The following is a 6,047-nucleotide window of genomic DNA, read 5'->3' as shown; positions in this document are numbered from 1 at the left end:
CGCAGCATGTGTACGTTTGCTTAATACTTCAATTGACAATTGGTGGTCGATCCACATGCATGCTTTTAGTCCAAATGTTTGTTTTTGTAGCTGCTGATTGACATAAACAGATGGTATCAGGTGATCTAAAAGGGTTTTTGTCATTATTTGGACTTCATGTACAGTTTATATGTATTCAGTGTCACTAAATTGTTCGACAAGAGAGCAGAGGTACTCATTGTTTTGAAACCAAGCAAAGCAAAGCCAACCAAGGTCAAAAGTAGTGTTGATAAAATATGCACTCAAATAAACGTTGAGCCACACTTGTCCTACAAATAAAATAAGCAAATTCAATCTGAAATACCGTAGTTGCCTAAAGCAGTGGTTCCCAAGGTCGGGACAAAATTTAGACAATTTGACTGAAATAGGGATGCCAGGGGAAATAGCCGATATACGCACGTAGATCGGCTGTAGATTTGCTCTTTTCACTGCTTTTGTGTGACACACGCTTGAATGATGAAGTAGTAAGGCATTAATTTACAATTTCTTTATTTAAAAAATAAAGAAATATGGCTATCAGGCAGAGTTTCTGCCTGACAGCAACGATGAGTATCTTTCATGGCCAACACATCATTGTGTCATCAAGACTGTGGAGATGTATTGGTCACACTGTTTGCATGTCTGCGTCTAACATCACCAGATATGTCCTCTACTGGAACCCACAAGGGAAAAGCACTTTATGCATGCATGCATGCCTCTAACATCACCACATATGTCCTCTACTGGAACCCACAAGGGAAAAGCACTGTATGCATGTCTGTGTCTAACATCACTACAGTAGGTGGCTAGTGACTTTGACCAGTTTCACTTTCAAAACCTTTGCATCATGTTTGTCACACAAACAGAATGTGATGCGTTTTTTGTTGATATAACAAGTTTGTTCATATAGAATCCTATCCACAAATCCACCTTAACAAAACCATTGGTGTTGTGTGCCACATTCTGTTTGTGCATGATGCAAAGGCTTTGAAAGTGAAAGTCACTGGCCACCTACTGTAGATACAGTATGTCCTCTACTACTGGATCCCTCAAGGGAAAAGCACTGTTTTGCATGTCTGTGTCTAACATCACTAGATATGTCCCCTACTGTCTGGAACCCACAAGGGAAAAGCACTGTCTGCATGCCTGTGTCTACTGTCTACCATCACCAGATATGTCCTCTATTGGAACCCACAAGGGAAAAGGAAAAGAGACCAACCAAGAAACACCTTGTAGGCTACCAGTGGTGGAAAGGAACTAAGAACATTTACTCAAGTACTGGGCTTGAGCAAAAGTTTGAGGTACTCCATTTTTTATACATTATACTTTTACTTAGTACAACACAGTACAACAGAGTCAAATATTGAACTTTTTACTCTTTTTTTTTTACATAGTTACTAGTTACAGTACTTTGCAGAGCTTCCAACTTTTGCATCAAATTATGAATAAAGAATGATCAGATATCCAATTATATTTCAAAAATAGCAGATCTGTCCCAGACCGCTGGCATATCAGTCCGGGCGGCGGGCGCCTAGGCTTCAGGGTGGCCTGGCAGCGCGTCGCGGGTTCGAGCCCCTATCCCGGCGGCCTTTGCTGTATGTCACTGCCCATCTCTCTCCCCATGTCCTGTCAACCTACTATCCTGTCAATAAAGGCATAAAAAAGCCCCCCCAAAAAAAGATCAGATCTACAAGCTCGCGATCACGTTGTAAGCTTGTAACCATTTTCAAATAGCCAAAGTATAGATTAGTTCATGGTTAATGATCAATGATTATAGTCCAATAACATGATATATGATTCTGAAATGGCCATTCTGTATAATGAGTACTTTTACATTTATTTTGTTGCCAATCTTGCCAATACTTTTGTACTTTTGCTCAAGTAAAACATTTTATACAGGATTTTTACTTGTAACACAGTATTTCTACATCATGGTATTGCTACTTCTACTTACTGCAAGTCCAGAATTTTTGTACTTCTATCACTGCCTGGCATCGTGACCTGATCGTCACCCAGATGATGAAGACGTACGTGGCCAAACATGGGGACACCTGGAGAAACTGTCCCAGGACCGCCATTTCCTGTGAAGACAAACCAGGTACTGAAATTCTCTATGGTTGTTTATTTCATTCAAGTTTTACATTCTACTTTGATGCATATGCTTATTATACACTCTCTCGTGTAGTGGTTTTCAAACACTTAAATTTCAAGCACCCCCAGAACTCTGAGTGTAATAATGGAACCGTAAGTAAGTAAAAGTATGTCATTGTGATGAGCAGCACTGCACCTGATTATCTTCACAGCTTATAAACATTTAGTCAGTAATCACCATACCCGTTCACAAGATTACTTGGTTTTAAACATTCCCACTGTCAAATCTGATCTGGGTAAGAACGCCTTTCATTACTATGCCCCGCACATGTGGAACTGTCTACAATCTGTTTTAAATTTGGAGAATAACATTTCACTTGATCGCTGTAAACAGCTTGTGAACAATACTTTGAAATCTGTCTGTACTTGATACAATTTCCAATGTTTGTTGCCTTTGGTAATTTTCATCTGTTTTAACCAATTGAACCCCATAGCATCCGTATTCTGGGAAAACCTTTCCAGAAAATAGCAGATGGACAAAATAGCAGATCGACAAAATAGCAGATCGGTTGCTATTTAAAGTAGCGCGAAAACATAAAAGTCACTAGTATAAAGCCCTGAGGGACTCCGCTCAACAATGTAAGGGATTCAAGTGGTTAATTTTGTGCTACAGTATATGTTTGCTGTAGTCTCGCGTGGCCAGGCTGTTGGCTCCCACAATTTTCAAATGCTTCTGGTCATACAGTCTGCAGCACGGAAACTCTGAAAATGATCAAGCGATAAAGCGGATGTGACGCCTCCTCCCCACTTCCGTTTCGTCTTTACAGTCGCGCATAATCATCTAAGCATATATAGCTTGCTGATTCGTAGACATGGAAATAAAGAATTTAATGTAAAGATATTTTTTTAATATTTTCGAGAATGGAAATGACGAACAGACACCAGCTTCCTGTCTCGGATTTCGGGAGGTGTAGGTACAGTAGTCCCAGACTCTATATCAGTGGTTCTCAAACTTTTTCATGTCAAGGACCCCCAAAATTATATGTATTTGGTCGCGGACCCCCATCTCAAAAAGATTTAGTTCCAGGGACCCCCAGAAGCAAAGATTTGAGTTGCAGTTGTTCGCTTAAGGAAATATATATTCAAAGGTTTGCACAAAATCGGTGCTGCGCTATGAGCTTGTAAATCTGCTATTTTAAGGTTAAAGTGGTTAAAATGATTGTGATGCTATATTAACACATTTTGCTGGGGACCCTCTGGAACCCCCCCAAGGACTTTGAGAACCAATGCTATGTAGCATTCAGAGATTGTGGAATGGTTGTCTGGCTACGGGACTCGGGAGACTATAGTTTGCTGTAATCAAGGCGTCATTGGACGAGAGAGCTCAATAAAATAAAGAAATAAAAAGCTGGGGCATGGTCAACAGGTGAACATGCTCATGCCCTTAACCCTCCTCCCGAGGCCACCTGTTGCTTCATGTTGATAAGAGGCAGTTGTTGGCTGGAGCTCAGCCAGCCCTGGCAGGGAGGTGGAGGAGGCACAGGCTGCTGTCAGATAATTAAAAGAAAAGGAAAAAAACTGATGAGATGAGCCTTTTGCGGCGACTGCCCGTAGGCTATGGAATAGCTTTCCCCTTCATATTCGCCGTGCCCAGACACTGGAGGCATTTAAATCATTAAAGACTCATTGGCCTTCAACTCTGAGTGCATATCTGTGGCTTTTACTATGTATCGGCGTTTTTATGTTTAGCCTTTCATTTTGTATTTCACTTTTAGTTTGTTTTTTGTCTTTACTGTTTAATTATTCTGTGCAGCACTCGGGTCAACCGGGGGCATTTTGAATGTGCTCCAGAAATAAAGTTTGAGAGTTTGAGAGTTGCTTCACAGGCATGACTGCCTATACGATCCTTCTCTCTCTCTGTACCCAGTAGCTCAAAACAAAAAGAAAGAGAGATGGGGTGGCTTATCTATAATGCAGTATGTGTAGTGCTGTGTGTATTTATGTGAATGAGAATGTCAATGAGATTGTAAAAGTGGAATTCCACACAGAAACGCATGCCTGCAGCAAGACATAGATGACGCTCATGCATTTTTGTTGTAAATACTTCTGAAAGAATAACAATAATTCAACAGAAAACACAAACTCTTAGCTTCTCACCCATATTGAGAATTACTGTGCTTGTTACAGCAAGTCAAACCACACATAACCAAACACAGCTCATGTTGTCACCAGTGAGGGACTCCGGTTACCCATTATGGGGTTTAAGTGGTTAAAAAAAAAAAATTCATGGGATTGTAGATCTGCTATTTTTGAAAAATCTCTGGCACAACATATTTTTGAGACGGGGGGTCTGCAGCCAAAATAAATATAATTTTGGGGGTCCTTGACATGAAAAAGTTTGAAACCACTGTACTAGTGTATAGTTTTAATGCACAGATTGTGTATTTTTTGTTATAATACTGTTTAGACAAGTGATGATTATTGGTTTACCTATGATCCTAGATTACTATTTCTATGCATTTGATGTATTACCTCGTGTTTACCTTGATTACTGTAAATCGCTCTGGATTGAGAGTGTCCGCTAAATGCCTAAATTGTAAATAGTAAATTAGCTGATCTGATCATCTGATCATCATAACATGCTCTCAGTGGCGTGCACAGGCATTTTGAGGGGCAGGTGCTCAAGTAAATTATACTTTTTTTTGTTTACTTGGTCTGCTCTTTTTTCCCTCTACACCTATACCTCTTTGCCAAAAATAGCCGATCTAGAAGATCGGCTATTTTTGGCTAAAGTTCTCCTCAGAAAAGGGATGCTAGGTTTCGAGTGGTTATGGTAAAAAGAAAAATCATATCACATAAAGATTTGGCGGTCCCCCTGTAGTAACTCTGAGGACCCCCTAGGGGTCCTGCTGAAGACCCCTGCTGTAAACTGAAAAAAAGGGCACTTCTGCTCAAGAGGGCAAAGGGCAGGTGCTCTAGCACCACCTACAGTCTATCTGTGCACGTCCCTGCATGCTCTGGAAATGCACGTGGCCCACCCATCTGACACCTTACCAAAGGCAGCCAAACGCTTTTGAAAATTTCAAGTGGGCCCTGATTCAGAAAAAGGAGGAAAGGTTGAACACCACTCACTACTCTACACACCAAATCTATTTCTCATAAAAATACTAGATCTACAAGCTCACAACGTATCTAAGATGCGTTGTGAGCTTGTTAGACCTGCTATTTTATCTGAGAATTCATCACAAACGACGTGGCCAGACTATAGGGGACCCCCTGGGTAGTTAATCCATTAAGACCGGGAACGCATCTGTGTCATTTTAAGATGTCTTTGGCTATTCAAAAATAGCAGATAAACAAGCTCATAGCGCTATGGGCTTGTAGGTCTGCAATTCTTTTGAAAAAAAGTTGAAAATGTGTGCAAATCTATGAATGAAAATAAATATATATATATATATATATGTATGTATGTACTGTATGTACTGTATGTATGTATGTATGTATGTATCCGTATATGTTTTAAAGCTAACATTTTTAACACCGATCTGTGCTGCTGGGTTGTCCCTGGAACAACATATTTTGAGATGGGAGTCCGCAACCAAATACATATGATTTTGGGTGGTCCTTCACATGGAAAGGTTGGAGCACCACTTATTGTATTTAGCAACATACTGTTAGGATTTAGAAAACATTTTTAGATATTTAAAGGAAAAACATTTTTAGATAAAGGAAAAGGAAAAAGAAAGAAAGATTTGGCCGCGGCCCCAGAAGCAAAGATTTGAGTTACAAATGTTTGCTTTAAAAATATATATATTCAAACATTTGCACTCGGTGTCGCACTATGAGCTTGTATATCTGCTATTTTGGAAAAGCCAAAGACATCTAAAATGACACAGATGGGGCCGGGGCAGCAGTGGCAGCAGACGAGGCGGCAGTGG

The 6,047-nt window shown here is 40.2% G+C and overlaps 1 protein-coding gene across 1 annotated transcript in view; it reads left to right on the top strand.

Moving 5' to 3' along the window:
- The window catches only part of polr3a (polymerase (RNA) III (DNA directed) polypeptide A), a 380,370-nt gene that overhangs the window by 88,268 nt on the left and 286,055 nt on the right, over window positions 1-6,047 (top strand). The gene's annotated exons all lie outside the window — the stretch shown is intronic.

This window comes from Gymnoscopelus microlampas, assembly GCF_963454915.1.
Source record: "Gymnoscopelus microlampas genome assembly, chromosome: 14".
In the NCBI taxonomy this organism is placed as follows: Eukaryota; Metazoa; Chordata; class Actinopteri; order Myctophiformes; family Myctophidae; genus Gymnoscopelus; species Gymnoscopelus microlampas.
This window is presented reverse-complemented; position numbering and strand designations above follow the sequence as displayed.